Raw genomic sequence first — 27252 nt, 5'->3', positions numbered from 1 at the left:
CTTTTCTGCAGAACTGCTGCCTAGCCATTTGGTCCCTAGTCTGTAACAGTGCGTGGGATTCTTCTGTCCTAAGTACAGGACTCCGCACTTGTCCTTCTTGAACCTCATCAGGTTTCGTTTGGCCCAATCCTCTAATTTGTCTAGGTCCCTCTGTACCCTATCCCTATCCTCCAGCATATCTACCACTCCTCCCAGCTTAGTGTCATCTGAAAACTTGTTGAGAGTGCAGTCCACGCCATCCTCCAGATCATTATTGAAGATATTGAACAAAACTGGCCCCAGGACCGACCCTTGCAGCACTCCGCTTGATACCGGCTGCCAACTAGACATGGAACCATTGATCACTACCTGTTGAGCCTGACGATCTAGCCAGCTTTCTATCCACCTTATAGTCCATTCATCCAGCCCATACTACTATAGCTTGCTGGCAAGAATACTGTGGGAGACCGTATCAGCAGCTTTGCTAAAGTCAAGGAATAACACACTCACTGCTTTCCCAGTTTACATTAACGGTCTTTCATCTTTTAAAAAAAGGTAAAACTGAGACTGAGAACTTGTGGTCACTGAAGCACTCAGTTCTTTATGAGAAATCCCAGTGTGCTGTCCAAACTAACTCACAGAATCAGTCTACTGACATCGCCTATGGAAATTCAAGGTATTCAAATTCCTCTTCTAAAATTGCTGTGTAGCATATATGACATTAAATAGCTGCTGCATTCCACTAGAGGTGGCTGAAGTGTTCCATATATGCCCTACCTACTTCACATCAGTGTGTAGCTTAGTTAACATTTGTAAAATATATTTTGAAAACCTTATATAAAGAAATTACAACAGAATCTTTATTAATTCATGTGGATGCCCCTAATGTTTATTCAAAAGCAGCATTGTTTCTAACTGGTTTCCAGGGTTTGATATGAGACATGTCTGGAAGTTTGTTTCCCTACAAAGGACTTTCCTCATCAGCTGTTTGGTGTGGGAAGCCTGGGAGGGAGGAGAAACGGAGCTGAGTGGCGTGCTCGTGGGAGGAGAAGGCGGTATAGCGGAGGTGAGCTGGGGCGGGGAGCGGTTCCTCTGCACCCTCCCCACCCGCTGCGGCCCCCCTGCCCCAGCCCACCTCTGCTCCACCTCCTCTGCCTCCCCCCACAAGCACGCCCTAGCCCCACCCCTCCTCCCCCCCAGGCCTGCCACACCAAACAGCTGATTGGCACAGTAAGCCTGGGAGGGAGGAGAAGCGGAGCCACGGCACGCCTGTGGGAGGAGGCGGTGCGGAGGTGAGCTGAGGCAGGGGGGCCCTGGGGAGGGCCGCAGCAAGTAACGGGTGGGCGCAGAGGAACCGCTTGCGGTAACACGCCTCGGCACACTACTTTTGAAAGGTTGCCGACCCCTGCTGTAAACAAACACTTTTGATGTATTCAGCGCATGTGCATTAGCCTTACAACTAGACAAGGAAAAAAGTTCACTGGCCTGGCACGAACTCTACTTGCTCATTTTTACCATGATAATTGAGTAGAAAATTAGTGATGTTTTATATTTGTCCATCAGAAATATTTATCCACAATGAGTCTTGCAAGGCTGCTGTAGATTCACTTCCTCTTTGTGCAACTGTACAGATTCAGCTACACACCTGGCAGTGGACATTTGTAACATTCACACTAGTTTGTGACTAGCTTTCAAATATACCACAACTTCCTCTCCCCTTTCCTCCCTCAAAACCAAACAATGGTGACAGCCAAGCCAGTTACAGCACTTCCTTTCAAAAGTGGCTCTGTTCTTTGCTTCCTTGAGGCTATTTGTGTAGCTAAGTCTTCGTCAGAACTTTTGGTACCAAATCTTTTGAAAATATAAATGAAATGAAAAAACCCAGCTCACAGGAAGATATTACAGACCATTCTGTTTAGAAAAAAGTCCACCTATACAAGGTGTGTTCTGAGTTTAACTCTTTATTACACAGGGCATCTGCCAGGAACATCTCTTCAGACAAGAGTTGGTATGGTCTAGTAGTGGTTCCCAGAGTCTGAAAAGCTAAGTTCTAATCCCAGCTCTGGTAAGGACTAACTCAGGCAACTCACTTGACTTCTGCAACTCAGTTTCCCCTCTGTAAAACCGCAATACTTACCTACCTCTGTAAAATCACTGTGAGATCTACACGTGAGAAGTATTCCAAAAGTGCGAAAAACCTCCCCACAGAGCTAAAATCACAGTGGGTGATATCAAAAGCATTTCCACATCAACCAATTAGGAGGTTGCCTGAACTGATTCAAACTGAAACATCAGTGGGGTCTGGATGCATAAACAGGAACAGAGGGCTTCCCCCAAGAACTAAGATGCCTTTTCATATATAGGTCAAGAAACAAAAATAGGATAAAGAATAATAGGAAAAACTGTCTCCTCAATGACTGATAGCAAGATCTCCATTAGGCATGAGCAGACTTTAGCACTGTGAAGTCACAGCTGATCACCAGTAGGACGAGGAGTGGGGCTGGGGGGAGCAAAGCAGGGAGAGGACAGTCAGAGTAGGAGATCTCAGATCTCTGCTGCAGTAGATGCAGAGGCCTTTTTTGCTATGACAAGCCCCAAAGTGAATATCTATCAGAGTATCTCCCCTCCTGCTCACAAGCCAACATCAGTACAGCAGAAAACATTCACACAATCCAAAGTGAGCAGATAAAACTCACCCCTTCTTCAGGTCTGTGCCCCACAAACAGTAGAAATCTGTATTTCCCATTCCCTTTCCATAGTCTTTCTACCTACAAGTTTGCCTGAACAGACCTTATCGGTTCCTCACAAGCATCTCAAATACTGCAGCTGCAATTTACTGGGCTCCCATTGTTTCCTTTTGCTATTAACTCTTCCTTTCCTCTGGATCATGATACAGACTGCAGAATCTCCAGGCTTTGGAGTAACACAACATCCTTGGGCCATGTCAGGGATTCTGGTGATCCCCTTTCAGAAGTACAAAGAGAAAAGCTGTTCTTATCCTCATTGCCTTTCTGCCAGGCAACGCTGCCACTTTCAATGTGTCAAAGCTGACTCAAATGTCAGGAGCAAATGAACCACAAAGAGTGGAAATAAGGGCATTGCACTGCACTTCCCAAGGGAAGACAAAAGGCTACAGACTAAAATAGAAGTAGATTTTGGGATTGGTTGGTTAAATACTCAAATGCACTGCTCATGATAGTATGGAGATGGAATCTAATTTTAATCTCTAGATGAATCTGCTATGTGACAATGGCAGTATATGATTTGGAATGAATTAGCTGCTTCAGTTCTAAAGATACCCAGGACTGGAATAAGAAAATCAGAGAAACTCAAAGTGAGTTGCATTGGCAGACTTGTATAGTATGCCGTGTAACTTATAGAAAATTGCTTTCTTAGAGAGAATGGCTGAGGGATTTAAAGTGGGGCACGAATAAACGTTTTTTAGATTCAAAAGTCAGTAAGACAATTAAGACAGACTTTTATAAGAGCCATAAGTAACATGTCTTGATTACTTTTCATCAACAAAAATATGTGCCTTGCATATTTTGCATCAGGTCAGAAGAAATGCAAACACTTTGGTGGTGGTTTTGCTTGCCTGCCTACTGCTTTTCAAATGACAGCAATCAGTGTCTGCCAAGGAAGAAATTGCGTAGAGTCAAACACCACCAAACACACATTATGCATGGTTTAAACTAGTACTGTTATGCTTTCACTTTGGAAAGCACATTTACAAAGTGATGTTTAAAAAAAAACAAACCCACACACCACACACACTATCCAGGCCTGGAGTAATAAATTCCTCCCCTAGTGAATCAAGTCCAAATATTCACTATTAGATCTTTCAGTGCTCAATAGCTGACTTGCCTATGAGGACAATAACAGAAGACACTTCAGACCAAGATTAGTTTTCACACAACTCAGCAGAATCACAAAACTTTCTTGCTGATTTCACCACAGTCAATATAAAATGTACAAAAACTTTGATGCATAACTTTAGTAAAAAAAAATTGAACCATTCCACTTTGACGTGAAACAGCTTATAGGACTGAACGTGAACCAGAAACTCTTAATCAGCCATAGAATGGAAAGACATCCACTGCAGACCCAAATTACTCATTTTACCCCTCCAGTTCCTAAGCTGGTCCTGCTTTTATGAATTATCTTTGAAATATGCACCTAAAGGGCTCTCCTGCTAGATATACAAAGGAATTATTCTGAATCTACCAAATGAGGGTTAGTTCTCCTGCAACTGTTGACAGGGACCTTAAAGTTCTTCCATGTCAGACACAAATAGCTGTCGTTTGAAAAGCGGTTGGCAGGCAGCAAAACCACCTCAAAAGTATCTGCATTTCTTCTGACATGATGCAAAATATGCAAAACAAATTCGGTTAACAAAAAGTAAACAAGACCTGTTGGCTAACTGATGGCTCATATAGAAGTCTGGCTTATGCTGCTTTACTGACTTTTGAATCTGAAACACTGCTATTCGTGCCCCACTTCAAAATTCCTCAGCCACTCCCTCTAAGGCAGTGATTCTCAAACCTTTGTACTGGTGACCCCTTTCAAATGGAAAGCCTTTAAGTGCAACTCCCCTTATAAATTAAAAACACTTTTTTGTGTGTTTAACACCATTATAAATGCTGGATGCAAAGCAAGGTTTGGGGTGGAGGCTGACAGCTCGTGATCCCCCATGTAATAACCGCACGATCTCAAGGGGTCCCAACCCCTGCTCTAAGAGCTAGTCTACACTGATGACATTAAAGCATGTGGCTTGTGTAGTCGCAGCAGAGCGCTGGGATAGAGCTCTCCCAGCGCTCTAAAAAAAACCCACCTCCACGAGGGGCGCGGCTTCCACCGGGGGTGCACTGTCTACACTGGCACTTTACAGCGGGGGCTGTTTTTTCAAACCCAAGCAAGAAAATTGCAGCGCTGTAAAGTGCCAGTGTAGACAAGCCCTAAGAAACTTTTTCCTTCCTGACTGAAATTTTCCCAAATAAAACAAGCAGGGAAGCTTGTCCGCTCTTTATGGGGATGGAATGTATCATAAAACCAATAGCAAACGGTTTTTTAGCCATATAAATAGGAAGAAAACCAAGAAAGAAGAAGTGGGACCGCTTAAAACTTTAAACGGAGTGGAGATTAGGGATAATCTTGGAATGGCACAATATCTGAACGAATACTTTGCCTCGGTCTTTAATGAGACTAATGAAGGGCTAAGGAATAGTGATAGAGGGACCGATGGGAATGAAGATATGGGGGTAGACATTACGGTATCTGAGGTAGAAGCCAAACGTGAACAGCTTAACGGAAGTAAATCGGGGGGCCCGGATAATCTTCATCCTAAAATATTAAGGGAATTGGCGAGGGATATTGCTAGCCCGTTTAGCGATAATCTTTAATAAATCCTAAATTTCGGGATTGTACCACTGACTGGAGATTAGCTAATGTAGTTCCTATATTCAAGAAGGGGAAAAAAAGTGACCCGGGGAACCATAGGCCTGTTAGTCTAACATCTGTAGTATGCAAAGTCATGGAAAAAATCTTAAAAGAGAGAGTGGTTCCGGAGCATGAGGCTGATGGCAACTGGGATAGATTACAGCATGGATTTACGAAAGGTAGATCGTGCCAAACCAACCTGATCTCCTTCTTTGAGAAAGTAACAGATTTTTTAGACAAGGGAAATGCGGTGGATCTAATATATCTGGATTTCAGTAAGGCGTTTGATACGGTACCGCATGAAGAATTACTGGTTAAATTGGAAAAGATGGGGATCGAAATGAAAATCCAGAGGTGGATAAGGAGCTGGTTAAAGGAGACTGCAGAGGGTAGTATTGAAGGGGAACTGTCCGGTTGGAGGGGGGTTACCAGTGGAGTTCCTCAAGGCTCGGTTTTGGGTCCGATTTTATTCAATCTATTTATTGCTGACCTGAGAACCAAGAGTAGGAGTGGGCTGATAAAGTTTGCGGATGACACCAAGTTGGGGGTATTGCCAATTCGAAGAGGATCGGGATATTCTCCAGGGAGATTTAGATGACCTTGTAAACTGGAGTATTAGTAACAGGATGAAATTCAATAGTGAGAAGTGTAAGGTTATGCATTTAGGGATGTCTAACAAGAACTTTAGTTATAAGCTGGGACGCACCAGTTGGAAGTAACAGAGGAGGAGAAGGACCTAGGAGTCCTGGTTGATCGTAGGATGACTATGAGTAGGCAATGTGATGTGGCCGTTAAAAGCTAATGCGGTCTTGGGTTGCATTAGGCGAGGTATTTCTAGTAGGGATAAGGAGGTGCTAGTCCCGTTATATAAGGCGTTAGTGAGACCTCATTTGGAGTATTGTGTGCAGTTTTGGTCTCCCATGTTTAAGAAGGATGAATTCAAACTAGAACAGGTACAAAGAAGGGCCACTAGAATGATCCGAGGAATGGAAGGCCTTTCGTATGAAAGGAGACTTGAGGAGCTCGTTTGTTTTCCTTAACCAAAAGAAGGATAAGAGGAGATATGATTACACTCTTTAAATATATCAGAGGATAAATACCAGGAAGGAGAGGAATTATTTCAGCTCAGTGCTAATGTGGACACGAGGACAAACGGATATAAATTGTCAGTCAGGAAATTCAGGCTTGAAATTAGATGAAGGTTTCTAACCATCAGGGAGTGCAATACTGGAACAGCCTACCGAGGAAACAGTGGGGGCGAAGGACCTCCATGACTTTAAGATTAAGCTAGATAAGTTTATGGAGGAGATGGTATGATAGGATAACGGGCTTAGTCAATAGGTCAATTAAGTGCCACACTGGTAAATAGTACAATGGGTCAATGGTATGATATAACCTTTTCCAGAGGGTTTGGCTGGAGAGTCTTGCCCGCATGCTCGGGGTTCAGCTGACCGCCATATTTGGGGTCGGGAAGGAATTTTCCTCCAGGGAAGATTGGCAATGGCCCTGGAGGTTTTTCGCCTTCCTCCGAAGCATGGGGCAGGGGTCGCTTGCTAAGGGTGGGTGGATCGGCTTATGTGGCCTGCATCTTGCAGGAGGTCAGACTAGATGATCATAATGGTCCCTTCTGATCTTGAATTCTATGATTCTATGATTTAAAATAGATGTAGTCTAAACAAAATAAGTTTTTAAAATTAATTTCACGTGAGATCTTAATTTTGGGTTGGACTTTTTACATTGATTTTACTAAGAAGGAATCCCTCCCACTAGTGCTGCATACAAAAAGTAGTTTAAGTCAGGAAAGAGCAGCACAACACAGACACCTTTCAGAAGTCTATACAGTGCTTCATGGAGTAGAAAATTATTCTTGCACAAAGCTTTTCCAAGGAATGTGGAGAGGCAATAATGATTACAGCACAAATTAGGAGTTTGGCATTATGGGTTCTATCCCAACTATAGCACAGAATTGGTGTAACATCAGGAAAGTCAACTGACCTCTGAGCTTCACCATCTGAACCAAGGGGATACTCACGTGTATCACAACATTGCTGATATTTATTCAATTTTTTCCAAACTGATCTGAGGTCTTTAGGTGCAAAGTGACACAGAAGTGCATGTTATTGATATACTAAACCTGGATCAGGGTTCACATACTTTATCAGGTCACCTTTCTTTGCAAGGTTTCAGCATCTCCACTTGGAAAGGTTTAAATAACTCACAGCAAGGTCAGAGACACCTCAATCTAGTAGACTGATCCCAACAGGTTGTTTTGTAACAGCAATGAATGACTACACATCTTGAGTTTATGGTGTTCAGAGGCTACAAAAATGAATGTTAAGTACATACTGATAAGTGATATCAGTTGTTTTTGGCCTATGGCCCATTGTCTCTTCCTGCAAGTCTAATTACAGCCCCTCCTGGTGATGCCATTGATTTTCATGGACAAAACAGGGCTACTGAGAATAATTCACATGCATCCACACACTAGCTCTTTAAATGACTACTTACTTGTTAGAGTAGCCACACTGGAACTGTGCTTAACTTGTCCATTTTGATTTGCACAAAGTGAGCTTGACAACATGTTTGCAAATGTTTTGATTCATGTGTTCATGCACCCAATATTTCTATGCAAAGCCACCATAAAAGTGTGACCTGAAAGTGTGGCCGCACTTTCAGGTCACAGTTTAAACCATAAATACCTTTCCAAAAAAAGCAATGGGAGGGATAATGGATTTGTTTGAAATGAAGCCCAAGTTCACCCAAAACTGAATAGAGGCTCAGGTTTACAGCCCAAAGTTGGCTAGAATCAAAGCAGATTCCTTAAGGGAGCATCCTATGCCTGTAGCCCTGATATTACAGTATGTATCATTGATCAGCCTTTTTATTTCTATATCAGTTAAATACTTTATTTGCAAACCTAAAGCTAGGCTTTGGGTAGCTGCCTGTTCAGGATACTACTGCCTCTGAACTGACTACGGTTTAAGTATTTTAATCTGCCTTCATACAATTATAGTTTAGTTTGATTTTTTGTTTTTTAATAACAGAGGGGTTTATGCTTCCTAAATTTTCCCTATGACTAGTCTTGATGTGTTTTTGAAGAATGCACATATTAACTACAAACCACGTGTATCCTATGGATATACACAGTGATCATCATTAAAAAGTTGATGTTTATCAGCAATTACCACACAGAAGTAAGTAACTGGCGCTATCTGCCATGGTTAACAACTCACAATTTGATTCCTCACACATTTTAGTAAAGAACAGTAACAACTCACCAGCTAACTAATATAATATGGTTGTGGTTATATATTGGATAATACATCTACTGTGGGAAATGCCAAATATGTTGTAAGCAGTAGGGATATATGGGTAAGGTGGAGGAAAATGACCAGCAAATACACCTGCAAATTACTAACTAAACCCCTGCTTGGAATAATTGACAGTAGATTCTCATTTATTTTCTCTATGATCTTTGTGGACCTGGTAATTTACCATGGCACATTCATTTTCATTATAGTATTTCAGCATGAGAGCTAATACTACCATACAGTATGCTTGAACCTGCATCTCAGTTCAGAGATCTGGTTTCTATTATTCAATGGTTTGCAAAATTCAATATTTCCCAAAGGGTCTTTAGTCATTAATGTGAATCAGTGACATTCTGCTCTAAACTCCCTGGGTGGAAGACTTCAGCAGGCACAAGGAGGAGACTTGAAAGCAATTTCCTTTTTTCAGAGGTCTTGCACCATACGTAGTGGTATTAGTGTATGTTCCTTCCTCTGTGAAGCGTTTGAGGGCACTAGAGCTGCAGATGCCTCAAGTCACTTGTTCATGAATATCTAATAAGTGAGTCTGCCCTCTCCCACTTGGGTTTATTCCTTCAGCTAGCAGCAAGGAAAAAAACATTCAGAAGAGACAATCCAGTCGGCTGTCTGGACATAAGAAAATAACTAAAACAAGGGATTAAAATACAGAGCATTCTATTCTTTTAATCCAGTATTAAAACATCAGTGGGGTTATACCTATATTCATAGATTCCAAGGCCAGAAAGGATTACTACAATCGCCTACTAGTCTGACTGCCTCCTGTGTAACACCGGTCATAGAACTTCCCCAAAATAATTCCTAGAACAGATCTTTAAGTCAAGACTGGATATTTTTCTAAAAATGGTGTGCTTGAGAATCCATCACAACCTTTGATAAATTATTCTAGTGGTTTATAACTCTAACTGTTAAAATGTTGGGCCTTATTTCCCATCTGAATTTGTATAGCTTCAGCTTTCAGCTTTTGGATCACATTACACCTTTCTTCTTCTAGACTGAAGAGCCTATTAGAAGATATTTGTTCCCCAAGTAGATACTTCTAGACTGCGATCAAGGCTCCCCTTTAACCTTCTCTTTGTTAAGTTAATCAGATTGAGCGCTAAGTCTATCACTATAAAGAATGTCTTATAATCTTTAATCATTTGTGGCTCTTCTTTGAACCCTCTCCCATTTATCAACATCCTTCTTGAATTGTGGGCACCAGAACTAGACACAGTTTAGCACCAGTGACTGCACCAGTGCCAAATACAGAGGTAAAATAACCTCTGCTCCTACTTGAGATTCCTGTTTATGCTTCCCAGGATTGCATTAGCTTTTTTGGCCACAATGTCACACTGAAAGCTCATGTTCAGCTGATTACCCACCACGACCCCCAAATCTTTTTCAGAGTCACTGCTTCTCAGGATAGAGTTCCCCATCCAATAAGTATGGCCTACATCCTTTGTTCCTATATTTATATATTTACCTGTATTAAAACACATTGTTTGCTTGTGCCCAGTTTAGTAAGTGATCCCTAGTTTTCTGAATCAGTGACCTATCCTCATCATTATTTACCACTCCCCCAAATTCTGTATCATCTTTAGCTTTATCAGCTATGACTGTTTTCTTCCAGGTCACTGATAAAAATGTTAAATAGAAAAGGGCTAAGAACCGATTCCAGCAGGACCTCCACTAGGAATACACCTGTTCAATGATTCACCATTTACAGTTACACTGTGAGTCCTATCAGCCAGCTTTTAATCCATTTAATGTGTCATGTTAATTTTATATCCTCCTAGATTTTCAGTCAAGATGTCATGTGATGCCAAAGTCACATCCTCACAGAAATCTAAATATATTACACCAATACTATTACCTTATTTATCATCTCATAAAAAGTGTACCAAGTTAGTTTGACAGGGATCTATTTTCCATAATTCCATGTTGAATGGCATTAATTATATTACCCTGATTTCATTCTTTATTAATTGAGTTGTGTATCAGCCGCTTCATTATCTTGCCCAAAATTTATGTCAGACCAACAGGCCTATAATTTACCAGGTCATCCAGTTTCCCCTTTTTAAATATTGGCACAACATTAACTTTCTTCTGGAAAACCAACATTAACAGTCCAGCCCACTCCACAACTGTCTTTATAAAAACTTCTGGGTCCAAGTTATCTAAACCTATTGATTTTAAAATGTCTAACTTTAGTAGCTGCTGTTTAACATCCTGCAGAGATACTAGTGGAATTGAAAGAGTGGTATATGATATGACTACATCTCCAAATACTATACTTTGAGATTGGAAACACTTAAATCTAGAAGGAAAATTACCCTGTAAGTTACTACAGACAAACTAGTATTATAGAAACTGAGACATTCCTACATCATTTTATTGATACTGAATTAATTTGTATAGCATTTTGAAGACAAAGCAATATACTGGTTGTAAATTAAATATTACTAGATAGAGAAAAGAGCCTGGATCTCAGACTCTCTCCCTGCCACCATACATATAATTCTATTCTATTTCTTTTGTTTCTATTGTCTATAGTGATGTTATTAAAAAAGGATGTTGGACAATCTCAGTGGCAAGGTGTGAACTACAAAATGCAGATCAATTACATTTAGAAAAAAGTATTCAGTGATTCTAAAGGATGAAGTTCAGTTTTAGCAAACAGTCAATTCTATGGCCTGTGGAACAAGAAGAGATAGGAGATCTATATAGCTAGATTAGGCATTTTGCTATGAAGTTGCAATGGCTCATGTAGCCAGAGACAGTGTATGAGTTCAAATTCACTATCTTCCCAAAGATACACCTGATTGATTAGGTCAAGTGTGCACACACTGATGACCTTTTATAAGCATTTTTAAAAAAGCCCATAGCTACTACTTGCCCTTATAAAAATCTACTTACCCACTCACTTGGGCACATTTTTTAATGAGTAATAGTTTGGATTTTAGCATATTAAAGACAGGCATGTAGATTTTGTGCCTGAAAGAAGGACAAAGTAGACGAATTTTTAAGGCCTCTGTATAAAAGTAACTAAAGACTGATAGAGGATTACACAAAAGAACTAACATATACTCCTTTGGGCATGTCATTTGTCCATTGCATAAATCTCTATCTAGGTGCATTTATAACTAGTCAGTTTGCACTATGGTAATACAAATATATAGTATTAAGTGTTATGATGCCAATAACTAGCTGTAAGGACACTCCAAGCTTTACAGCTACCACAGCAGGAATGATTAATGTAGAGGCAATGTCTCAAACGAATAACTAGAACCATCTCTAAAGAACACATCTTTCCCCATCTGCCAAACTCATTTGAAGGCTTGAGTAAACAGACAGGCTTTCACTATGCACCGATAATCAGACTACTGACCCATGTGGGAAGCAAGCTCCAAAGTTAAGGGCAGCCCACAGAAAACACTCTGCCCACATCTAAGGCCTTTCAGAATCAAAGACTAATTAGGGAAACTGGTCAGACTTGTAGGCTGATCAGCTAATATACACACCCAGGTCCTCAAGGATTCTTATTGAAAGAAATGTGACTCAATGTCGTCTTAAACAATTTATTAAACAAAAATAAAATCAGGTATCACTAAAACTAAGCTGCTGTTTGTAATGCTAAACTAAAAAAATAAATAATACAATTGCCCAATTAAGATGAAATCAGAGTTAGCATCAATACTGGATTCAAATTACATTACATTTGACCAATTATCAGCATAATACAACAAATAAATCCTAAAGAAAGCATCTAAGGAGGTGGCCATCCATTTGTTATAAACTAAAGCATTTTACCAAAGTGAATCAAATCAGAACTCGGAGCTGGTTAAATATTTTAACACTGAAATAAAGAAGTCTCTAATATCAGAACCACAACCTCAGAACCTCAACCTCAGTTACAAACTTCCTCCTGGGACAACTTGTTTGGCAGTTTACAGCTGACAGTTTTAAGTTTCTCGGCACATTCAGAAGATAGCACACAGTCTAATTATCTTTATGGGACTGTGTTGAGGGCTATTTAAGTTTGGGTAATTTTCTGGTGCCTTCCCTGTGTGGACTTTACAAGTGCTCATTCACACTCATGCACACCATCACACCCTAAAATTAAAGAATAAAGAAGCTGGAACACCTCTCAGCTAACAAGAAAGGACAAAAATAGAAAAATAAGGCCAGGTCTACCCTACACGATTAGGTCGACATAAGCTGCCTTGCATTAACCTAGCTGCACAAGTGTCTTCACTTAAATTTGGCTCACGCTGACCTAGGTGCCTCTGTATGCCGATTTAGTAAGGCCACCTCCACGAGTGGTGTAGAGCAGTGGTTTTCAACCTTTTTTCATTGGCAGACCCCTAAAATTTTTCAAATGCAGAGCTTTGGAAATAAGTCTGTGGACTGCCAGGGGTCCACGGACCACAGGATGAAAACCACTGCTGTAGGGTCATCGTCGATGTAATTAGTTCAACAGGTCAGCGTTGAAACTCAGGCTACATCTACACTACAGCCGAGATCAACGCTCTGAGATCAATCCATCAGCGGTCGATTTAGAGATCTAGTGAAGACCTGCCAAATCGATAGCAGATCACTCTCCAGTCGACTCCTGTATTCTACCCTCGATGAGAAGAGTAAGGTAAGTCGACAGGAAAAACTCTCCCGTCAACCCCTCGCGGTGTAGACCCCGTGGTAACTCGACCTAATGTACATTGACTCCAGATATGTTATTCACGTAGCTGGAGTTGCATAGCATATGTCAACTTATCATGGTAGTTTAGACATAGCCTGAGTTGCTTACATCAACCTTTACTGGCTTTCAGGAGCAGTCTCACAATGATGATAATTGATAGATGTGTGCCTGGTGAGAACACACGATGCAGACACAAAAAGAGTCAAGTGTGCACACGCAAACAATTTAATAACTGCGGTAGCTCTATGCCGACATAAGCGAGGTCAACAAAATTCTGTAGTGCAGACATGACCTAAGATAACAGGGGGTTCAAAACTCTTCAGCTCTTGTAATCTTAGACATCAAGTTCCTTTAAGTATTAAACTGATGCTGAGTTTTAAAGTCCCTTAAATTAAATACAAAAAATATTAGATTATAAATGTAGGCCTTAGCATAGGTTGTCAACTTCATGTTTTAAACTGATTTTTAAAAAAACTATTTAAAATTTAAAAATCAATTTTTATCAACCCTCCCTCTGAGTGAAAAGGTTTTGAGATGACTGTCAGTGTATTGAAAGTTATGCACAAAGTCCTACAAAAAAAAATGTAAAGGACCCTGGCAACTAATAGCCACTCAACATTCATCGATCGAAATTAACACATTTGAACATGTGACCAGATATCATTGTCTTAAAAAAATAATGTAGTCATTTTTTTTTAGGAACTGGATGTTACATCCAATAGCTTATCTTTAGAAGTTTCCATCTGGACAGAGAAAAGTTACTGCAAAGCTTTAAGATAAAACCTATTTACAATAAAAATAGAGTTTGTATCAGGTCTGTATTCCCATATATGCTATTTCTATCACAGGCCTATTAGCAAGAGTCTATCTGTTGACCTTAACTGCCAAAGAGGGGCACAGAGAAAGGTGGTCTCAATTAGCTTTCACCTCCTAGGGCTTTATAGATCAACACCTTAAATTGCATCCAGAAGTGAACATGCAGCCAGCGCAACCTATGGAGCCTTGGTAAGCTATTAAACATCAAATGTCAACAGCACACTATTTAGTGTGATGTTTTGAATGGAGTCCCTCCCGCCAGCCTTGCTAAGCAGTGAGCTATGACATAGTCACAGCTTGCTTGTGTAGCCCCATTTAGCACCACTGTAATCCAATCTGGAGGTCATTAAAGCAGCGATAACTGGCTACTTCCACTTTTTCATGTTCTCTGTATGTGTGTATATATCTTCTTACTATATGTTCCAGTCTATGATTCTGATGAAGTGGGCTGTAGCCCACAAACGCTTATGCTCAAATACATCTGTTAGTCTCTAAGGTGCCACAAGTACTGCTGTTCTTTTTGCAGATACAGACTAACACAGCTGCTACTCTGAAACTTGAGGGAAGTGATCACAATGCTCATACCACGTACAGACAGAAAAATACTTTGGCCACTGAAGCAAGCTGGAATGCCATTGCCAGGAGAAAATGGAAATGCAAGGGAAGCCCTAAATCATGAGCCACCTTAAAGAAGCAGCAAAGCCCTTCATTATCATATCACCCCATACACCATCCCCCTGCCTTACTGTTAAGCTACTCCACTGCAAGCCAATATCAAGCTTCAACCAGCTCATACTAAGCCAAATGCCTATCCTGGACAGGCAATGGGAACATAGAGCCATTACACTGGATCAGATTAAAAGGATTTGTAGAATTTACTACCTATGCCAACCGTACAAAGTACAAAACAGGAGGTATGACAATACAGTGCTGTGGAACGCTAAGATAGCCTTTAGGGTTAGGAGTTACACATCTGTGCCTATGGTATCTCTAAAAAGCAAAGAACAATCACTTGAGCGATCCTCGCTACATTTCCACTGCCTGAAAATTAAACAGCTACAATGAAGGCTGTCAATTGATCTAAGAGTCAGTTTGGACAATTGTCCTTTGTCCATCACTAGCAGAAAACAGATGAACAAAACCAATAAAGTTCTGGCCTGAAACTGTACATGGAAATGCACAGTAGGAAGGAAATCTGAGGATTTCAGATATTGCCAGAGCATGGGTAATCCACCATCCCCAATGGGACTGGGCACATTTTGGGGGGGTCATAATTTGGCCAGTCTCCCTTTGTTTACAGCTAGGTAGGAAGGGGTTTGAAAATGTTTCTGCTGTCAGCGTCATGGAAGGAAAGGCTGAAAGCCACTGTGCTAGTCTATCCCTGACCTTCCCAATAATATCATCCTAAGGGTATGTCTTCACTAGCAATGTTAAAGCGCTGCTGTGGGTGTACAGATCTAGTCCACAGGCCACAGCCAGTATTCTCCCAGCATCTGCAAAACTTCAGTAAGCCAAACTGGCCAAAGCTAACCCAGAGTCAATGCAGTGTTTGCATCACCATATGAACCCAGTCCGCAGCTGAAGCAGAGCGGTTGCCGGGGAGAGAAGGGAGAAGAGGGATGAAAGGTCATCAACATGAGAAACGCTTGAGGTGGCAACTCATTCACTAAACTATCCATCACACAGAACTCTTCCTCTGGATGAAAAGTTTGCACCTGCCCTTATACCTTCAGCAAACCCAACTGAAAAAAACTGGAGAGAATTTTCACCTCACTGAAACATGCACACTTCATCTAGCATGTTTGTAGCTATTTTGTCTTTCAGAGATAACAGTTAACCCTAGAAGAGTCCTAAAACATGCTAACTGACTTAATATACATACTATGTTCCCAGAGAAGCACTCGTTGTTTAGGCAGAAAACCATCTTTGTATTTTGAAGAAAAAAAAAAAAAAAAAAAAAAAAAAAAAGGATGTTCCTCCCCCCTTCAATCTGCCTGTCTGGCACAGTGTTCTCTAGTTCTCAAAACAAAGGTGTGAGAGTCAGGACCAGGGTTTTAATCACATTTCCACCTTAGCCCTGCTGTGTAATCTCTGACAGCCACAACCATTCTTCCCTCACTTTTCCTGTTTTTACACAAATATTTACCTATTTCCAAAGATGCTGCATCTTAATGTTTGTAAGGTGCTTTGAAACTCCAGACAGGAGTTATCCATTAATCCGAAAGTCTAAAACCCTTATTGTGGGCACTCTAAGCCACCATACCTAGAGGAGATCAAAAATCTCTCACCAGTTGTACATATAATCTATGTTTGGGAGCAGCTGTTCTTGATGTATTCTTGAAATGATCAAGGCCAACTAAACTAGTGAAAAGAAACTTAAACTAATAAATAGACTACAATAAAAAAAACCCAAATTAGTTCACATAACCAGTGAATGTTGGATTTATATCCTAGTAGTGTTTTCATAATCCAACAGATATCCAGACTGTATCATCTTGTGACACCCATTCACATGACTATAAAGTGTGTCGATACGTCACTCATTTCACCACGCTTCAGTGCCCTATAACTGGAATGCAAGTTTTGAAGAACTAGAAAAGACTATCCAGCTTTTAAGGCAATCTCCTTGTAATGCATGTAATTTCTGCAGGTCATTAATACCATGCCAGTATCTTTCTTTTAACAAACTTGTCTGGTTACTATTATAGTTGTGTGCTATTTTCCTAGTTAAAAACAATGTTCATCTGCACACAATGATGAGTTCTTGCTTTTCTGCCACAAATTACACACTTACATAAACTCACCTCTCAGAAATGGGAACAGAAGTCAGGTCTCCTTACTGACTACCAGTCCCCTATTCTAAGCAATGCTGCTATGCTAAAGAAATTAATCCCCACAGCATTTTAAATTTCCTGCCTTCAGTCTGCCTCTGCCCCCATTTGAATTTCAGGATGTTAAACATGCTCCGTAATATGTATTAAATTAGTGTAAAAATGATCTAGGTCATGTAGCATGTTGTGTATTTCAGTTACACGCCAACCTTCAAAAGCCTTTCCTTCTCTTCCTCTTGCCCTCCTCTCCTCCAAATAAAAGAGGCTGAACCATCATACTCTTCTAGAACAATGACTTGCTTTGGCTACATTCCACCATAGTGAGGTGGAAGTAGATTTTCTGCCTGCCACTGCTAGTGGATGTCAACATGGAAGTCTAAAATGGAGAGAAAAGATGACAGTATTTATAAAGATTCATAAGGAGAAAAGACAGTATCATTTCAGGTAGTATCATTGTACACGCAGTGATTCCTAAAGGCCTGAAGATACAAACCTAACAGATGGAATTAACATATTTCAGGGTTTTTTTTCTTAATATAAGAAAAAGACTCGGCTAAATAGAACTGGGAGGCAAAAAAGAGTCAGGTACACTACTGCCTGCTCTCTAGCCCCCAAACACTGAGGCATTTTCATGGGACAATCAAGTCTCTTTTCCCGGTTCCCGTTATGTTATATGTGGAGGATGGTCTTGTAGCTCACACATGGTAGGGAGTCCTGGCTGTGGTGTACTTGTGACCCTGGGCAAGTTACTACTTCTCTGAGACTGTTGAATTCTGTAAGATGAGGATAATATTTAACCTCTCTCTCAAAGGGGTGCTGTGAAGATTACGAATGTTGGTAAAGAACTTTTGAGATCTTGCGATGAAATAGAAAGTATTTTAATTTTGTTTCTGACTCAATGGTTGACAAGCAGACAAGGCATTATCAGGTATGCCCCAGTTCTAGTCACCATTAATACAGACACCTTCTGATTTTGGATAAGACTTTTCATCTCTATGCCTGTGTCTTCTCTATAAAATGGGGAAAACATCTGCCTCAGAGAAGCATCGAGAAATTAGCTATGTTAATAAAACACTGAAAATTAAAAGCGCTATAAACATTCTAAATCACTGTTACTTAAAGGAGTGAAAGTGTGTGGATAAAGGACACCAGTTACAAAATAACTAACTCACTTTTTTGAAAGAAACCTTTAGAAGAATCCTACAGTAGGTTCAAATGAGGTCATCTTACATATAATGCAATTCTGATATTCTGGTGCCAGTAATGCATCAGTGCACATGTGCATATTCAATCAATTTATTCTACAAAGTTCTTTATATTTTAGCAATGTGTATTTAAGAACTGCATGTCAAGGGTTATTTTTTCCCAAGGAAAGAAAAAAAACCTGTCAGATCATATTTTCTTTCTAGTTTGATTTTCCTTCACTACACAAATAAAAATATTGCTTAACTACAGCAAGGGGGAGCCCAGGTTTCAAGAGTTTGCTTTCTGTTCAGCTATATAACAATTTACTATAGGGCTTCTTTACTTTCAAACTCCTGGGCAACTGAAATTGTGTTTCACTGCCTACACTGCAAGGTAACACCACCAGTTCCTGTCTCTAGTAACCAAGTGCCATTGTTTTATTTCCCATTTAAAAAAAAAAAAGCATTATTTAGGACTTACACTGTCTTTTTTCTTTTTTTAAATAAATGATGCTAAGAAGCATACATACCTCCAACAAATAACCACACTAGCTCTTCTTTTCTTGAATAGAAGTGCTCGCAATTATAATCCAAAAATCTTCAAAAAAGTTTCATTTTAAAAAGAAATTGGAGATAAAGTCCATAGGAAATAGGATACAGTCTGAGGTGTGGGTGTAATTTGCCTTCTAGATTTGTAGACAGCTGTAGTTAGTACTTTAGGTCAGTTTCAGAGCAAACCTTGACAAAAATGCTTCTTTGTACAGGAATAAGACCTGCTGGAATTAACAAGCATAGCAAGAAACAGAAAAATCATTAATAGCTGATTGCTGACATATACTCATGCTCTGCTAAGCCAAACAAAAGTCTGATGCAGAGGAAAGAGAATTAACTATTACTTGGAACACTGAGCTTTTGACATAAGTGTCAATGCCTTGTTAAGCAACAACACATTTGAAATCAAAGGCAGGAAAAGGAGCCATTAAAATTAACACCCAAGCCAGCCACTTTGAGCTAACAATGCAGAGATGGTGAAGTAGGGGGTGAAGAATAAAAAGTTCTTTAAACCTCAAGAATTTGTGACTATTACAGACTGTACTGCCATCATAGCACAGAGTACCTTGTTTCACAGACACGTAAAAAGTGCTGCAAGGAATCCAAGGCCCAAAATTTTCATAATTGCATGTGCATAAATACACAGAATTACACTGTTTGCAAATGCAATTGTGGTAACTGCTTGTGCACCTTTTTTAAAAAAAAAAATCTGGTCCTAAATAGTAAATTATAAGTGAAAGATCAGATCAGACGGCCCTGTAAGAACAACTTGTTTGTCCTCTCCCTCCCCCCATTTATGGATTTGGAAGTTTTACCAGAAACCTGTCAGAGCCCAATAAGGAGAAAGAAAGTGTCTCATCTTTCATCCATGCTTCCGAGACCCTGGTGAAAAGCTCAATCCTTAGTTCCCAACCTAAGCTGTCTGGACTCCTACTAGCATACTGCCCTCAACTCCGCTCCAGGATTTAACCTTTTCCAGTCTGATAAATTTCAAGACTCCCTTCACACCATTGTTGGAAGACTAGTCTATCTTTTACCCCACCCTCTCACCTCACCAGTGGCTTCTAATTGGTGGGGTGTCTCCCCTATCCTCCTTCTCCTGCCATCTCCATTTTTGGAGTCTCTCCCCCTATGAATAGACTGAGTATCTGTTTCTGATCAGCTTTGCCAAACACCAGCAGAGTGAAACTGGAGACTTATTTTTCACTGCTGTCCTTAGGGTTCTGGAAAGCAGCCATGAAAATGACCAGAGATTTGTCAGTTTCACTGAGGCCTGACAAAGCTATGAACAAGCAATTTGGGCACTGAACTGTGTGCCAACTCAAATAGCACTGCTTTAGTTCATATTCCACAGGATTTAGCAGATATAGGATGAAATATTTTACTCTGGAAAAATTAATCTCCTTTAGAAAACTAATTTACAATCTACCTGAAACAATGTAAAGTTATCCTGAAAGGGGGAGATTCAGCTGTATAATTTCCATTAAGCAGACATACAGAAAAGCTTCCTGCACTGTTTGAAGTGGGTGCTAGCTCATGAAAGTTTATGCCCAAATAAATTTGTTAGTCTCAAAGGTGCCACAAGGACTCCTCGTTGTTTTTGCTGATATAGACTAACACGGCTACCACTCTGAAAACTGTTTTAAAAGCATCCTCCTTCATGTCTAAAGGATTCCGCCCAGATAAACAGGGATCCAGTCTCTTGGGCAGCCATCTAAACCATTCCATACAATCCCTCAGAATCATACTATAAAAAGCCTCATTACATGCTAAGGAATAGCCTACTACATGATAAAATAATCACTGTCCATAGTGCTGAGTGAAACGGTAAACAATGGAAGTCAGTCCCAGCATGGATATGACCTGGAGACTCAGCATATGATGCCATATCACACAAGTAATCAAGAATTTAAGCCTTGTTACTGAATTTATGTGCTCTGAAGCATAAATTATTTACAAATGTCTGTCTCTAGGTACCTCCTTGGGTTTTGTTTAATTTCTCCTAGCAGCATGTTAAAGGAAAATAACTTAATATACAACAGAGTTATTATGTACTTCTTGGTGATATCATTAATTTCTTTCTAAAGCAGGAAAGACTTTGGCTGTATGCTTTTTGTAGAAGTTGCTGACCTATCATTTTAACCCACCTGACCAGAGGATTAAGTCTGAGGATTAAAAATTTTTAATTTTTTGTTGAATAGATTTGTTGTACAGAGACAATGTCCAGTTTTTTTTAAACTGTTGATTATTTTTCTTAATACTAAACAAAGCATTTAGACCACAGACTCCATAGGGAGATTTTTTGGGGGGAAGCTAATCTGGTCCCAGTCCAGCTGCTCCTTGCAGGGGAAATGGAAGTCCCATCCTCCCCCACCACCAGCCCAGCTGGGATTAGCAGCAAAGCCCGGGGCAGGGTAAGAGCTGCTGGCCAGAGGCTCCCCACCCCACAGTGATCTACCTCTCCACTGGCTGCTCTGGGCACCTGAAATGATGCGCCCGCGCTGCTGGGGAAGGGTGCATGACTGCTCGTGGCTTCCCTGTTAGAAAGTCATTTTTCTACATGGAAGCAAAGAAATCTGCCGGGGACATGAATTCTGCACATGCACAGTCATGCAGAATTCCCCTAGGATATGGGACCATAAATGAGGGGGTATATTCAAGACAGAGAAAATAGTGGGAAGAAGGAAAAGATCCTTAGGAAATCAGAAGAAACCTCTAGGTAGTGTAGAAATCTAAGTAGTGAATTTTAACTTTGGATGCTGATCAGTTTTACTTTTCAACTCAATTTTCATCAGTGACTTACCTAACAACCACTATCTCTGTAAGTGATCACAGCAAAATACTAACACCAAGTTCAACTACTTAAAGTGTGAACACTTCAACAGGAAGCTCAGTCACAATGTAAATTTCAGAAACAGACAGACAAAGCAGTACAGTTAACCCATTTGTAAGCATTGCATAGTGTGCAACAATTCTCTCAGAATTTGTTTTCCACTGTTTCGAAAACTTCCAGCACATTTTCGGCACTACTACAGCCTACATAAGTTGTAACTTAGGATCCAACAATTAAGTACTACACTTCGTTGAGATTCACTCATGCCTATTGTAGATCTGAAACATGAAGCATTGAAATATGTATGACTTTAGCATACTTGCTAAAAACTAGTTAGCGTTTGAGTGTCATATATATATATATAGTCTATTTTTCCAGCTGAAAAAAGTTACAATTAACATACAACATATAGCCTGAAGAATGTACAGCCATCACTGCAACAGGAAACTTTACACTCTTTTACTTATTATTAAAGTAGTGTGAAGCCTTGGAGTCCTGTTTGACTCATCACCAAGCCTAGTCAGTCAGGTAGCATCAGTGACAAAAAGGGTCGTCTTCCACCTGTTTCCATGTATTTGTCACTTCCAGATTATATTGGCTCAGTGAACTACAGTAATTAAATTAGGAGGTGCTCAGAAACAAAACTATATGATAGATAAAAAGATGTCCATTGGGGACTAACCCTACTACCCCGGGGGAGCAACAGACACACCCCAGCAAGAGAACAAACCTTTACATTTGGCTATGCCACAGCAAAAAAGAGGCACTGGGATTCCTACCAGGTCATATCAACCACTGGTCAGTAGGTGTCCATATAAACTGGAAGCCCCTACTCCATCCTTAGACTAATAAAAAGGAGGATCATTCAGCATCAGTTGGGTAGCTACAGCAAAGGTAGAAGGTTTCTGCTGATTTGCTCCTTCATCACCCTCGTAACCTTTCCAAAGGAGAAGTGGACACTTCTTTGCCCCTACCGCAGCTTTGTGCGATGGGACGGTCTCTACTACCTAACCTACGTTAACCTCCTTTTATGTCCCCCTCCCACATGAGTAGCTTTACTGCTATTCAAAGCTGCCTCAAAGTAAGATAGAGATGAGTATCAATTTCCCTGTCTCCTCAACTGTGATGCCACCTTAAACCTTGTTAATGCACTCTAAAGCAGCTTGAGACCTGTTCTACATGGGGGGGGGGGATAATTCGGTTTAAGTTACGCAACTTCAGCTACGAAAATAGCGTAGCTGAAGTTGATGTACTTAGAGCTATCTACTGCAGTGTCTTCACTGCGGTAGGTTGACTGCTGCCACTCCCCCATCAACTCCACCTATGCCTCTTGCTCCAGTGGAGTACCAGAGTCGACAGGAGAGCTGCTCCGGTCAATTTATCACAATCAGACGCGATAAATAGTTCCCCGCTGGATTGACTGCTCCAGAGGTAAGTGTAGACATGCTCCGAAAGAGCTATAAGCAGCAATGGCAGCATTAGGTCACTACCATCTGTTCGCAGACTCAGGAAGACCTTATTACAGTCGTTCCCTTTCAGAGTGTTATAGAAACTGAAAGAGCTACAAATGTTTTTAAAACTTACGTTCTTGTTGAAATGGCTGGTTTAACCTTCAATATGTGCAACACACTTACCAAAACAAGCAGATATTTCAATTCCTGGTAGAGTGTTACTCTCCTCTCCTGCATTTCTCCTAACCTTCTCTGCTTCCCCCTTCATTTGCTTCCACTCTGGTTTTCACATCTTCACTCATGCGGTCACCCTGTATGTGCAACAGCCTTCTATTTCCTGTCCACCATGCAGCCTCCTCCTACTCCAAATCTCCCCAAGTTCAAATCCTCCCTTTGCTACATGTCAGTGCCAATGATACCTCAACCTACTACACATGAGCTGTTACTCCCATGTTTTGTTTTTGACTATGGAACCGTAAACTCTCTAAAGCAGGAACCTTGTCTTCATATTTGTCAGAAAACACTTGATACATCATGTGTTTATGGTGTTACATGAGTTATTGCAGCTACATACAACAGTTAAAGCTGTCCACAGCCTATTCTAACCCTAACATCTTTGTACACTCAGTGTTCTGAAACAACTGCCTTTCATGCTTGGTCCCTTCCCTGAAAATGATTTTTAAAACAATTACAGCCCATTTTTTAAATTCCTTGATGACTGCCAATATATTAAGTGAGACTTCATTTAGTACTCAACTTCTTATAATTGGGGGGAGGGGGAATGGACATCCTGGCATGTAGCATTTAATTAGGGGTTGTCTACACTGTCACTTTACAGCACTGCAACTTTCTCGCTCAAAGGTGTGAAAAAACACCCTCAAGCCCAGCAAGTTTCAGCTCTGTAAAGTGCCAGTGTAGACAGTGCACCAGTGCTGGAGCACAGTCGTGGAGATGGTTTTATTTTTATTTTTTTTTAAAAGAGCGCTGGGAGACTGCCATGACTACACAAACCACATTAAAGCGCTATCCACTGTAGACTAGCCCTTACTAAAACCAGTGAAATCAGAAATGGTCATGAAGCTGGAAAAAAGCCAAATAACTAAAACATGTTACCTGGGCAATTGCAGAAGTGTCGCTGCTACAGTATCTGATGATACCACAGCAGCACCATTGGCACTGAACGCCTACAAAGTATTCAAATTTCCTGTGTTTAAACAGCATCTTTCACAAAGGCATAGCAAAGCCCAGTTCAACACACACAAGTCATTACTTTTCAACTATTAGCTTGAGACGCTGGAGCTCACAAACTCTGCCTCCATCAGTTACTTCCTCTCTGAATCACATCCATAATGCACTGCAAAGTATAAGGAGCCCTTGCTTTTCCTTAGATGCACCTACACTAGCATCTGACTCACAGTTCTCCTGCTACTCCCCCAGCTTTATTCACTCTGTTCATTGCTAAATCAAGACAGCTCCAAAACATAAAGGTGTCAAGCACAGATTTTTTTTAAACAGCCCCTCCCAAAAAAGGAGATGACTCAAACAAGAAAGTCGCTGCCCAGCATGTTTATGCTGAAATTTGATGATACAAACAGTCTCAGATGATGTTTTAACAACAAAACAACCTTGCATAGTCCCATTTTTCCCTCTGCTCATTTAAAACCTTCTATTCTTGCTATGCTTATTCCACTCTGGAAAGCAAAAGCAGAGAAGCTGTTTCCAGTGGCAGGAAACACAGTGGGCTAGGATTAGAAGAGCCAGCGTGAACAGATTTAAGGGAGAAAAGGCAGTGATTTTAAACTATTCCAGGAACTGATTAATAATGCTGATGGGGCACAACCCCCCCCAAAACGGAGAGGTTGCTTCCTCCCTTTGACTCACTACTTTTCCCCCCAGACATCCTCCCTCTCCTCCAACTGGATGGGAAGCTTGTTCCTTCCCCACTCCCTGCCCCCAACCCCAATCCAGAGCAGACAATTTTGGGGCAATGAGACAAGAGACCCTTAGGGTCAAGCAAGGGTGGAGGCTACGAACACAACCAGCTGGAAAGGGGATTAGAGACCTCCAGGAAAGGACCCACACACACCCCGAGAAGAGAAAGAAGTGAGCAGAGAGGAGCCCTGGAGGGGTGGAAGGGCCCCGGGGGAGCAGCGGTGGGGACGGAGAGAAGCAGGGGGGACAGGAGAGATGGAAGGGCCCTGGGAGCAGAGGGGACGGGAGGGGAGCTCAGCCCCGAAGGAGCAGGGGGACGGGAGGAGCCTCGGCCCCGTAGGGCTGGAAGGGCCCCGGTGGAGCGGGGGGGACGGAGAGGAGCCCCGGTGGAGCAGGGGGGGACGGAGAGGAGCCCTGGGGTGGAAGGGCCCAGGGGACGGGAGGGGAGCAGGGGATGGAGAGGAGCCCGGGGAGAAGGGGGACGGGAGGGGAGCGCGGCCCCGGAGGGGTGGCCGGGCCCCGGGGAGCAGAGGGGACGGGAGGAGCCCCGGGGTGGAAGGGCCCCGGGGAAAAGGGGGACGGAGAGGAGCCCCGGAGGGGTGGAAGGGCCCCGGGGAAGCAGAGAGGACGGGAGGGGAGCTCGGCCCCGGGGGGGGTGGAAGGGTCCCGGGGAGAAGGGGGGACGGGAGGGGAACTCGGGCCCGGGGTGGAGGAGGGCCGGGCGGGGAGCTCGGCCCCGGGGGGGTGGAAGGGCCCCGGGGAAGCAGAGAGGACGGGAGGGGAGCTCGGCCCCGGGGGGGGTGGAAGGGTCCCGGGGAGCAGAGGGGGACGGGAGGGGAGCTCGGGCCCGGGGCACGGGAGGGGCCCCGGGGGCGCAAGTGAAGCCACAGCCCCTGCAGCTGGAGGCGGGACGGGTCCACTTACCGGCTCAGGGGCGGGAAGCAGCACCCGGTCCCCAGCTGCTCTGGCGGCGGCTACCCCATCCCCACCTCCCGGCGCTACCACCACCAACCGTCCCGCCCCACGGCAACGCGCTACGTCACCACGCAGGCAACGAGATAGGACACGCACAGTGACGTCAGGGGGCTGGACCAGATCAGGCCACGCCCTCTGTAGTGGGCGGGGGCCTGCCCCCAAATCAGCGCAAGCCCCGCCCCTCATGGGAACCGCGTTTGGAGGCACCTCGCCCCCCCTTTAGCTGAAACAGAGATTTGGGTTTAGGGGAGTTACCCGGTGCTGATTTGGCCCCACCTGACTGACTGAGGAGGGGTCCTGGTTTCAGACCGCCAACATTTATCAAGTGTCAGAGGTTTTGTGGCATCCTTTGCCATTGCACACACAAGCCAAGGACTAAAACCTACACCCAGGAGAAGCCCAGAGCTAAGGTTGCCCACTGTCTAATTGCACAGAACCGAACACCCTTTCCCCGCCCTTTCTCTGAGGCCATGCCCCCTGCTCACTGCATGCCCCCCACCCTCTGTCACTCGCTCTCCCCCACCCTCATTCCCTCATTTTCACCGCGCCCGGGCAGGAAGTTATGTTGTGGGAGGGGGTGAGGGCTGCGGCTGGGGGTGCGGGCTCTGTGGTGGGGCCAGGGATGATACTGTGGGACCACAGTATTCCTGCCAGCAAATTAAAAATGTATGGATTGGATGAATGGATGATAAGGTGGATAGAAAGCTGGCTAGATCATTGGGCTCAGCAGGTAGTGCTCAATGGTTCGATGTCTAGTTGGCAGCCGGTATCAAGCAGAGTGTCCAAGGGGTTGGTCCTGCAGCCAATTTTGTTCAACATCTTTATTAATGATCTGGATGATGGGATGGATTGCACCCTCAGCAAGTTTGCAGATGACACTAAGCTGGAAGGAGAGGTAGATAAACTGTACGGTAGGGTAAGGGTCTGGAGTGACCGAGACAAATTGGAGGATCGGGCCAAAAGAAATCTGATGAGGTTCAACAAGGACAAGTGCAAAGTCCTGCACTTAGGATGGAAGAATCCCATGTACTGCTACAGGCTGGGGATCAACTGGTTAAGCAGCAGTTCTGCAGAAAAGGACCTAGGGGTTACAGTGGACGAGAAGCTGGTTATGAGTCAACAGTGTGCCCTTGCTGCCAAGAAGGCTAACAGCATATTGGGCTGCATTAGTAGGAGCATTGCCAGTAGATTGAGGGAAGTGATTATCCCCCTCTATTTGGCACTGGTGAGTCCACATCTGGAGTATTGCATCCAGTTTT

At 42.4% G+C, this 27252-nt stretch overlaps 1 protein-coding gene across 5 annotated transcripts in view; it reads right to left on the bottom strand.

The window, feature by feature from the left end:
- Positions 1-26076, bottom strand: part of TMCC1 (transmembrane and coiled-coil domain family 1) — a 190821-nt gene extending 164745 nt beyond the window's left edge. Inside the window, exons 1-3 of one of the 5 annotated variants that reach the window (XM_039481554.1) lie at positions 25943-26076; positions 18781-19026; positions 17276-17442 (exon numbers count right to left, since the gene is read on the bottom strand). The gene's annotated coding sequence lies outside the window, so the exon portion shown is untranslated. Of the gene's footprint in view, positions 1-17275; positions 17443-18780; positions 19027-23269; positions 23484-25942 lie in introns of those variants that run through there. The other 4 variants (XM_039481559.1, XM_039481556.1, XM_039481555.1 and 1 more) reach the window with 4 other exon arrangements.
- Between the last annotated feature and the right edge of the window lie 1176 nt (positions 26077-27252).

The sequence above is a fragment of the Mauremys reevesii genome, linkage group 7 (genome assembly GCF_016161935.1).
Source record: "Mauremys reevesii isolate NIE-2019 linkage group 7, ASM1616193v1, whole genome shotgun sequence".
NCBI lineage: Eukaryota > Metazoa > Chordata > Testudines > Geoemydidae > Mauremys > Mauremys reevesii.
This window is presented reverse-complemented; position numbering and strand designations above follow the sequence as displayed.